This window comes from Dama dama, chromosome 32 (genome assembly GCF_033118175.1).
Source record: "Dama dama isolate Ldn47 chromosome 32, ASM3311817v1, whole genome shotgun sequence".
Classification (NCBI taxonomy): Eukaryota; Metazoa; Chordata; class Mammalia; order Artiodactyla; family Cervidae; genus Dama; species Dama dama.
Genome location: NC_083712.1, coordinates 50698154 through 50708494, shown reverse-complemented (window position 1 = coordinate 50708494; position 10341 = coordinate 50698154). Strand labels below are relative to the sequence as shown.

At 42.2% G+C, this 10341-nt stretch overlaps 1 non-coding gene across 1 annotated transcript; it reads left to right on the top strand.

Moving 5' to 3' along the window:
• Positions 1 to 4586: 4586 nt before the first annotated feature.
• LOC133050692 (U6 spliceosomal RNA) lies at positions 4587 to 4691 on the top strand. Its single transcript, XR_009691672.1, has one exon. It is a non-coding gene; the product is annotated as a U6 spliceosomal RNA (small nuclear RNA).
• Positions 4692 to 10341: the final 5650 nt, after the last annotated feature.

Genomic DNA, 10341 nt, shown 5'->3' with positions numbered 1-10341 from the left:
TATCTCTGTCTGATAAGGATATTAAAAATAATATAACCACCAAGCCATTATCACATCCAGGGTTGCTTTTAAAATGCTTAAGGGACTGGCTCCCTCCCTTCCACCTCATCTCACTCCTCTATCAGGGGGTACATATTGTTATTCCCAATTATGCCTGAAGCTGTTGTCTTTCTGGGAGAAAGACCAGTCACTTTACCCACTTTCCTTGTGCCAGCAGAGTCTTCTATTTGCAAAATACCATCTACAAAGAATGAAATTTACTGTCCCTTGCCTTTGTTCAGCTCACACCTGATATTTTAAAGAGACGAGAGATGTGTCCAGTCTGAAATGCATGTAGCATTATTTCAAGTCTCACCCCTACCTATTATGTCAAAAAGATTCACTTTAAAAAATCCTAGCTTGAGAGTTCTTAGAGACACACAAGCAAGGCAGGTATGCCAAGTGTTTATAGATGCATATGGAGTTGCCTGTTATGCCTTTCCATTTGCTGGGGAAATAAACTCATTCATGTATACACGCTATGTATATAAAACAGATAACTAAAAAGGATCTGCTGTATAGCACTGGGAACTCTACTTAGTACTCTATAAAGACCTATATTGGAAAAAAACCTAAAAAAGTGGGTATATGTATATATGTAACTGATTCACTTTGATGTACACCTGAAATTAACATTATAAATAAGCTATACTCCAATAAAAATTAAAAAAATACTTTGTTGCTGAAAAATAATAACTATCCTCTGGAAAAAAAGAAGAAGCTCCTTAGTGACTTCCAAGATGGTTTGAGATGGCAGCATTCATGGCAACCATCTACCTAGTTTCTGGTCTTTGTCCTTCTTTGCTGCCAGAGAAGGTCAAAGTCATGTGTATGGAGTAGGATTCATCAACAGAGTGGATATAAGAAACTGTGGCCCTCAAGTATTAATGATATACTTGGGAAGGTAAATTATTCATATATGTAAAGACCTAACTGTTCAACTTAGCAGTGGCCATAGGACTGGAAAAGTTCAGTTTTCATTCCAATCCCAAAGAAAGGCAATGCCAAAGAATGCTCAAACTACGGCACAATTGCACTCATCTCACACACTAGTCAAGTAATGCTCAAAATTCTCCAAGACAGGCTTCAGCAATTCGTGAAGCGTGAACTTTCAAATGTTCAAGCTGGCTTTAGAAAAGGCAGAAGAACCAGAGATCCAACGGCCAACATCCACTGGATCATCGAAAAAGTAAGAGAGTTCCAGAAAAGCACCTATTTCTGCTTTATTGACTATGCCAAAGCCTTTGACTGTGTGGATCACAATAAACTGGAAAATTCTGAAAGAGATGGGAATACCAGACCACCTGATCTGCCTCTTGAGAAATCTGTATGCAGATCAGGAAGAAACAGTTAGAACTGGACATGGAACAACAAAATGGTTCCAAATATGAAAAGGAGTACCTCAAGGCTGTATATTGTCACCCTGCTTATTTAGCTTATATGCAGAGTACATCATGAGAAATGTTGGGCTGGATGAAGCACAAGCTAGAATCAAGATTGCCAGGAGAAATATCAATAACCTCAGATATGCAGATGACACCACCCTTATGGCAGAAAGTAAAGAACTGAAGAGCCTCCTGATGGAAGTAAAAGAGGAGAGTGAAAATGTTGGCTTAAAGCTCAACATTCAGAAAAGAAAGATCATGGCATTCAGTCCCATCACTTCATAGCAAATAGATGTGGAAACAGTGGCTGACTTTATTTTTTGGGGCTCCAAAATCACTGCAGATGGTGACTGCAGCCATGAAATTCAAAGATGCTTGCTCCTTGGAAGGAAAGTTATGACCAGCCTAGACAGCATATTAAAAAGCAGAGACATCACTTTGCCAACAAAAGTCTGTCTAGTTAAGACTATGGTTTTTCCAGTAGTCATTTTTGGATGTGAGGGTTAGACTATAAAGAAAGCTGAGCACCAAAGAATTGATGCTTTTGAACTGTGGTATTGAAGAAGACTCTTGAGAGTCCTTTGGACAGCAAGGAGATCCAACTAGTCCATCCTAAAGGAGATCAGTCTTAAATTTTCATTGGAAGGACTGATGTTGAAGCTGAAGTTCCAGTACTTTGGCCAATTGATGCAAAGAGCTGACTCGTTTGAAAAGACCTTGATGCTGGTAAAGATTGAAGGTGAGAGGAGAAGGGGATGACAGAGGATGAGATGGTTGGATGGCATCACAGACTCAATGGACATGAGTTTGGGTAAACTCTGGGAGTTGGTGATGGACAGGGAGCCCTGATGTGCTGCAGTCCAAGGGGTCGCAAAGAGTCAGACACGACTGAGTGACTGAACTGAACTGAACTATCCATAAGGCATTGATTGGAGTTAAGGGTCCAAATTTAGAGGTGTTCATGCTGTAGGCATTAAGAAGAATGAGGGGTTCTTCTAACTGGAAATTTTCCTAGGTTTTTGGAGGGAGTGACATTTCACCTGGACGTTGACTGTTGGTCACAAAGATGGTTTGAGAGAAAGGAGGGGTGTTTGGGAGTGTAGTGGTGGTGGAAGGAGAACAGGACGAGTGAAGTGTCAGCAGGTGAAAGAAGAGGCCAGGCACTGGGATGCATGTGTGACCTAACATTTCAGTCTTTTGTGATGACCTTCATGTTAGCACCTTTCTGCCTGATGTAAGGTCAAGTGAGTGGGTCGGACAGTTTCACATGGTGACACAGCCTCATCTCAGGTGTCTACTAGGAGGTTTCTCTGATTTTTTTTTTTTTTTTGCCTTCTTTGATGCCCAGAAAAGCTGTTCAGCATAGCAAAGATGGTCCACAAGTGTTGGAGGGTCATTGTCTGTGGAAGCAGCCCACAGCTAAGGGAATATGAGGATCAGTATGAATGTCCCAGAATCATCACAGGGACAATTCTGAGATGCATTCTATGTGGTTTCTCAGCAGCCTCCAGTGGCACTGAACCACAGTAATCCATGGTGGTAACCAGCTCAACCATGCCTCTCTGCATTGGTGTTTGCTCCTTCCACCACCCGCTTCTTCTCCTCCCTGAGAATGGTCTCGACAACAAACTCCTTGCACCCAAATTCTTGTTGGAGAATTCCAAAATCAGACAACCAGACTTGGAGAAATGAGGCAGTATTCCAGAGACATACATCCAAAGTGGATGAAGCCTCGTTACAGTTTCTTCCTAGTTAGAAAGAATTATCCCTCCTTTTCTATTTGCTTTTTCCTTGCTTTCCCCTCACTGTTATTTCAGAAAAATGGAACTGTAAGCCATACATTTAGACTACAATTACATGGAACTAGGCATGGCCTGTCATAGAAGGCAATGGCAACCCACTCCAGTACTCTTGCCTGGAAAATCCCATGGACAGAGAAGCCTGATAGGCTGTAGTCCATGGGGTCGCAAAGAGTTGGACAAGACTGAGTGACTTCACTTTCACTTTTCACTTTCATGCTTTGGAGAAAAAATGGCAGCCCACTCCAGTGTTCTTGCCTGGAGAATCCCAGGGACAGGGAAGCCTGGTGGGCTGCCATCTGTGGGGTCGCACAGAGTCAGACATGACTGAAGCGACTTAGCAGCAGCAGCAGCAACAGGCATGGCCTGTAGTCTGTAGTCCTCAAGGAGCTGAGTTTGAGGATTCTGTCCCAGTGTCTCTCCTCCTTTCAGTAAATGACAATCCATTCTTCCTGACTACAGGTGTTCAGGGCATCTCAGACTTTCCTTTTTTCCCCACACCAGCCCATCAGAAAATCTGTCAGCTCCACCTTCTTGATACATGCAGAAGCCGGCAATCCTCAGCACCTTCGCTATTACTGTTCTGGGTTAAGCCTGGGCTCCCCACTCTGGTTGTTCCAAGACCACCTTGCTCTCATGGTTCTTTCCTTAGTTCTCTGTGATCTCTCCTCAGCAAAATAGCCAGAGTGATCCTATTAAAATATAGGTGAGATTATGTCTTTCCAGTCCTCAGCAATTTTTTGTGGTTTCCCATCCTAATTTGAATGAAAGCCCTCATTGTTACAGTGACAGAGTAAAGCCAGGTTTTCCATGATCTTTCTATCTTTTTCCTTTTGTAACATTTTTTATTACTACTCACCCCCTTGCTTATTTGACTCTAACCTACTGGCCTCATTGCTACCCCTTGGACAGGCCCGCATGAGCTCCCATGGAGAGCTTTGCCCCTGGTAACCCACATGGCACACTCCCCACCTCCTCAGCTATCTGTTCACCTATTATTTTCTTGTCAGTCCTTCCCTGTCTAAAACTGCACCCCCATCTGACACTTCCTTTCCCCTTCCCCTCCTTTGTTGTTCCTTTTTGAACTTCTCACCATCTACTGAGTATTTATTTTATTCATTTAAGACTTTCTAAACTTATTTCCATTCTAGGAGGCAAGCCTCATGAAAGAAAGTGGTTTTTTCCTTGGGTTTTGGGGTGAGGGTCTCTTTTGTTCATTGTTTCCTTTCCAGCCTTAAGCAGCACACACACACACACACACACATGTGCATGTGCACACACACGCACACGCGTGCACGCACACACACACGTGCACACACATACACACACACTGATGGATGGAGGGTGAACAATGGATTTGCTGGTGCTCACTCACTTTGGCAGCACGTACAGTAAAACTGGAATGATACAGAGAAGATTAGGATGGCCCTTACGCTAGGATGACGTGCAAAAAACGTCCCATGTTTTTATAGCTGATTCACACTGCTGTACAGCAGAGACTAACACAGCACTGTAAAGCAATTATATTCAAATTAAAAATAAATGATAAATTTACTGGCTATCTGATAAACATACAGATAGTTAATAAATTTGCCCCCAAATATTTAGTAAATGCCAAAAATATGTGTGTAAATATGGATGCCTAACATAAACAAAAATGAAAAAGAGATATATGACTTGATTTAACCTCTCTGAGGCTTTTTCTTTTTTTTTTTAGCTGAAAATAGGGATCCTATTTTCCTATACCTAACTCATGGGAGTAAATCAGATAATGCATTTTAAAATCTTAAGAGAGAAAAGAACCTAAGTAGATGGTAGGAATGACTGTTTAGCAGAACTTGTGTCTTGATTTTTAGTTCAAGGTCTCGAGATTTATATCTTAAGCCACAAGAGGACTTTTTTAGAGGTTTTTCAAGTGATGTTTACGATAATGAGATTCACTTCTTTTGCAATTCATTTTTCTGCAGAAAGCAGATGGGAATCAATCTCTTGGCACCTCTGACTTGTTGAAAGTGTGTTGTGGAGTTTCTCAACTAGACCGCAGGGGCCATCAGAGCAGATACCAAGTTATCGTGCCACTTGCAACGTTCCCAGCGACACACCTGGTGAAGAGTACGCTCTCAGTGAGTCTGTCCTGAGGGAACAGAGAGGTAATGTCGAGTTCTCCCTTCATTTGAGATGTCCCATCCTCGGAGATGCAAGCTAACTCTATGTAGGATGGGTAAACAACAAGGTCCTACTGTGTAGCACAGGGAACCATATTCAGTATCCTCTGATAAACCACAATGGAAGATATTAAAAAGAACAAACTGAATCACTTTGTTGTACACCAGAAATACATCATTGTAAATCAAGTATACATAGATTAAAACAATTAATAAGATGTCCCATTAGTGTGACTGAGATCTAGCAAGATCTATGATCCAGCAAGAGGCCACAAGTGTTGACTTCATCTCGTCCTCCTGACCCGCCTCCTCCCAGTCTTTTGTTTGGGCTGGTTTCTCCTTAGTGTTTCCACTGAGCTGCTCCCATCCATCTTCAGCACCCGACTGACCCAGCATCTGTTCTGTTCTTATCTGAATAGAGTGCTGGGAGAGAAAGGCAGGAGCTCTACTGTTTCCACTGCTTACCTTTAGGGAGAGATCGTGTGGATACCAGGAGGCAGAGTGAGCTGAACAGAGGTATTTGGGTTGTTTGTGGAAGAGCTGCAGCAGCTGTTGCAAGGGGAGAGACGCTGATGTGGCACAGTGCCCTCCCATTTTAAGATCAAAGGGCATCATCTACCATAATATCAAAAAACGAGGTGCTCTTTCCATGGGAACCTTTTTGCTTTTCAGAGAAAAATTGTTCTCATTTGTGGGTAGCATGGATGGTAGAAATGAAGAATTAGTCCAATTCTTAGTTCCATCTCTTAGTTCATATTTCATTAGTTTATCTCTTTGTTTCAGTGATTGCATCTAGCTTAGTTTCTTTTGTTTTCCTATCCTAGGATTGGAGTCTTAGTAAAATCGGCACAAAGTTATCTAAGCAGGTCAGCATCTGCCAGTTCAGATCACTTGGCTTTTTTTTTTCCCTGGAGGTGTGAAGAGAGGTGTTGATGAGTGACTGTGGGAGAGGCTTTTAACCTATTAACAGTAAATTTTGGGGAAATGTGTCATAATTTTTTTGTTTTATTTTGTTTACACAGTTTTACAAATAAAATGTGGTGTCTAATAGGCAGAGGGAAAAAAAGAAAATGTGATTTACTGCCTTGTTGCTATGCCTTTTTTTTTTAGGACCTTAATCTTTACTCATTGTAGTTACTGGTTTAATGACAACATAAGTAGATTACCTAGGGTACGCTGACTGCATGAGCAATAGATCGCGAATATTTGCTGGTTCAAACAGGAGCTTACTTCCAGTTCACCTAACGGTCCAGGGATGGTTAATGGATCAGCAGACTGTGCTTCTTCACTGTCACTTAGAGACTCAGGCTCAGAGAGGCTCTGTCTTATACAGGCCTCTAAGTCACTCCGGTTTTTCCTCTCATTTTCCCTTTTCAATTGGTAGGGAAAAAGAACAATTTTGTTTTTCCAGTCTTTTGATGTGGACCATTTTAAAAATCTGTTGAATTTGTTACAGTATTGCTTCTGTTTTATGTTTCATTTTATTTGACTGCCAGTTGTGTGGAATCTTAGCTCCCTAACCAGGAATTGAACCCATGCTCCCTTCGTTGGAAGAAGTCTTAACCACTGGACCGCCAGGGATGTCCCAAGAGCAGAAGTGGTATACTTGGTGTCTTCTTATATTCCAGTGACTAGAAGTCAGTTGCATGGTCATATCTACCTTGAGACGAGTCTGGATAGTGTAGCTATTAGGTTCCTAGGAAAGAGAATTTGAGCCGAAGACTAAGTTCCAATGTTTTATTTGAGAAGTATAAGCTCAAGGCATCAGGAATGAGAACAAGGGGGTGAGGCAATGTGAGGTCACACGCTGACAGTTACTTAACCAAGAGCTGAAAGAGATGGTAGGTCACTGAGCAGGTCCACCTACTTTGGTGAGCTGTATGGTGAAATCATGATGCAGAACATTCTATGGGAGTGAGGAAGGAAAGATAATTTATCTGTCTGCCTCTCTCCCGTCTCCTGCCTCTTACTGGCCAAAGTTGGCCCCACCGTTTTGCCCTTCAACACAATTGGTGTGCACCATTGAACACCTTCATTGGCTTCTCAGATGCCAAAGCAAATGCTCTTTGATGTGGCATTTCATCTGAAGCTGAGTTGGAAAGGGGCAGGAGAAGATAGAGACTTGTGTGTGGCTAGTTGCCCTCAGGTAGCCAAGGCTCATGGGTCTGCACTGAGCAGGTTGGTGGTTATGGCAACTGTCTGCAGGAACAGTGAAGCCAATCCAGTCTGAAAAGTTCCACAAAGATGTATTATAGTCTGCCCCTTGCACTGCTGGGATTCATTTATGTCCTCTAATTATATCTGGTTCACAAACTAAACCATGGGGACAGCATGGTATCCTTAGAATAAGAGGACATCACATCTCCTGGAAAGTGGAGGTGCAAAAGTCCACCTACTCACAGAGTCATCTTCAGGTTGCATCTTCCTGGAAGAGGTAAGAAGTATGGTGAAAGCACCTACAGGTCCCACTTCTGCTGCTGCTGCCCTAAGGCTCTGATGGATATTTATCATCTCTCTCCTCCACTTCTGCTGTAGATCTCCCCACACTCTGCAAGCACTTCCACCGGTCTGCTTCCCTCGTGGGCTGACCCAGACCTTCATTCTAAGGATTCTAAGCCCTTTGTTGTCCTGATGCTTTTGCGTTACAATTGGCCAGTGACAGTTATTACTGGGTAGGTGAATACTAAGAAATGCCTCATGAAGATCCCATATTCATAGACATTGTGTAGAAACAACCCTAACTTCTCAGGGTCATCAAGGTCGATTATCTCAGCAGTAACGGACTTCTTTGATCGCCGCTGGCATGAAGAGTTCGAACTACACCAGTGGTAGATACAGCTTCTACTTCAGTGGAAATGGCATTGCATCTCCTGGGCTAAGTGCTCCTCATTTGGGAACTGGAACTTGCAGACCCACAGAGCCTAGGATTGTGGAAATGGAAGCACAAGCCCCACCAGGGGATTATTGTGTATGATGATGAGAGGGGACACTTCTATTTCTGCCACTTTGTTCTTGGACTTTTTGAGTTACTGGAGGCCTGGCGTCATGTGTCAGGCATTGGTATGGCACACGTGCTGCCCCTGGGGGTCGAAGTCTCGCCTCCTCACCGTGGTGTTCCTGAGCTGGCTCCTTGGCTGAGCCTTTAATAGATCATTCCACTGCTTTTTTGGTCAGATGCTTCTGCACAATGAACTCATTTGTTATAAAGGCATGGATGATCTTAAAAATATACTTTAATCACCAACAAAGTCAAAACAGAATAGGGTGTGTCAGTGGTTTCATAAGCCTTAGGCTTTTATGTGAAGAATCTGAATACTCTTAGCAGAAAAATATACAGTATTTTATTATTGGCTAGAAACTTAAGGGGTCAAATAATTCAGCAGCTCCATTTTACAAAAGAAAAATGGAAGCCCCAAAAGAAAGAATGAGTTTATGGCAAAACAGCTTGTTAATGGATGGGTCTTTGGCACATTCAAGTTTTTTGATTTCTAGATTCCTGAAAATTCCATCATATCAAGTAATCTTTTGAACAAAAAACAAGGTTCATCTTTTGGAAATTTAGAGTGAACTTTTAAATGCAAATCAGATAAGTTTCAAGATGACAATTGGCTTTGTTCATCTTTTGCCAAGATGTATAGGACAATTGTATTTTTTTGTTCCTGGAAGGAGTGCAATTTTTCACGGAGAAGCAGGGGAACCATTCATCTTGAGGCAATAATTACTTTCCAGCCCTTCCAGGGCTTGTTCAAGCCTCATGTCCTCCAGCACGTATCCCCTAATTCTTTAGTTTATGGCAAGCTTGTCTTCTCCTTACTCCCACAGAAACTGTTGGTCATTTTTTTGTTTATTATTTTTACTGTAAACCAATTTTCACAAGATCACAATAAAATAAATGAAAAGAAAAAAGCTTATAAAATCCTGTCATTTCAACAAATTATACCATTTTCATTTTTAAAAATTATATTCACCCTTTACATGTGTAATTTGCCTTGTTGTTGTTTAGTCGCTAGGTCATGTTGGACTCTTTTGTGACCCCATGGACTGTAGTCCTTTAGGCTCCTCTGTCCATGGGATTTCCCAGGCAAGAACACTGGAGTGGTTTGCCATTTTCTTCTCCAGGGGAGCTCCCAGACCCAAGGGTCGAACCCATGTCTCCTGCATTGGCAGGCAGATTCTTTACCACTGAGCCACCTGGGAAGCTTGTGTAATTTGCATATCCCTGGATATTTTTGTCATCTTCGTGCAGACATGTACATATACATGTGTGTGTGTGTGTATTTATAGTCATTTCCCCACTTGACATCTATGCGTGGTCACTTTTTCAAGTTGCCACATGATCTTTACAATTATTTTGAGTAGTGTTACCCACTACCTCTTGAATATATTTAAGAAATTTTACAGTTGATATGTCTAAGTGTAGACTTAGATTTTCCATTCAGTGCCATGCAATTTTAGACAGAAAACGTTCTGAACTGCTCTCTGTCATTTACTATCCCCTTCTTCCATTCATTTACAAGTTGAGTCCTACTACTACCTAATATTTCTTTTTTATAAACCCTTTTGTTCAGTTTCATCACTGGATTAGACTTCTTGAGGCTCACTTGTCTACTCACAGTAGGCTAGTACTGGCTACTATAATAGGTGGTTGCTGCTGCTGCTAAGTCACTTCAGTCATGTCTGACTCTGTGCAACCCCATAGATGGCAGCCCACCAGGCTCCCCCATCCCTGGGATTCTCTAGGCAAGAACTCTGGAGTGGGTTGCCATTTCCTTCTCCAATGCATGAAAGTAAAAAGTGACAGTGAAGTCGCTCAGTTGTGTCCAGCTCTTAGTGACCCCATGGACTGCAGCCTACCAGGCTCCTCCATCCATGGGATTTTCTAGGCAAGAGTACTGGAATGGGTTGCCATTGCCTTCTCTGATAATAGGCGATTAGGGTTAGGTTTTTGCAGTT